The following is a 558-nucleotide window of genomic DNA, read 5'->3' as shown; positions in this document are numbered from 1 at the left end:
CAACCAAATTACTTGAAATAGTGTCATTTGTGCTGATGATTAATAAATTTTTTATCGTTTTCTTGGTAAGTATTTTTTAGTTTTGAAGGAATAGATAATTTCAACTAGAATTCAGCTGTTCTGTTTTTAAGCTACATATTCAAATTCATATCGAGATCTTACAATTATAAAATTTTGATGTGTAGTACGTTATCTAAAAGTAATAAAGGGATAATCTATGTACATATTATTTGAAAATAAAACTTTCAAACGAAGAACATTTCATTTGTAACTCTGCGGATTTATAAAGAAGGTAAGTGTTATGATTTTTATAATAAAAAATTAGCTTGTAAATTTTTTTTTTCTTATTTGATGATAGTTCTCTACAGAACGGTTTTTTACGTTTTTTTAATGGTTTTGAAGTAATGTGATTCTTAAAACTATGGAATGTAAAGTTTAAATAGGCCTTTCATGTTATATCATTAAATTTAGTAAAACTATTTCTCGGGCATTAGGTTTTAACTCTTATAAGAATATACATATTTTTTTTCCATTTATGTGTAAATATTTTTCCGATGT

This window comes from Parasteatoda tepidariorum, chromosome 4, assembly GCF_043381705.1.
Source record: "Parasteatoda tepidariorum isolate YZ-2023 chromosome 4, CAS_Ptep_4.0, whole genome shotgun sequence".
Lineage (NCBI taxonomy): Eukaryota > Metazoa > Arthropoda > Arachnida > Araneae > Theridiidae > Parasteatoda > Parasteatoda tepidariorum.
Note: the sequence above shows the minus strand (reverse complement) of the source record.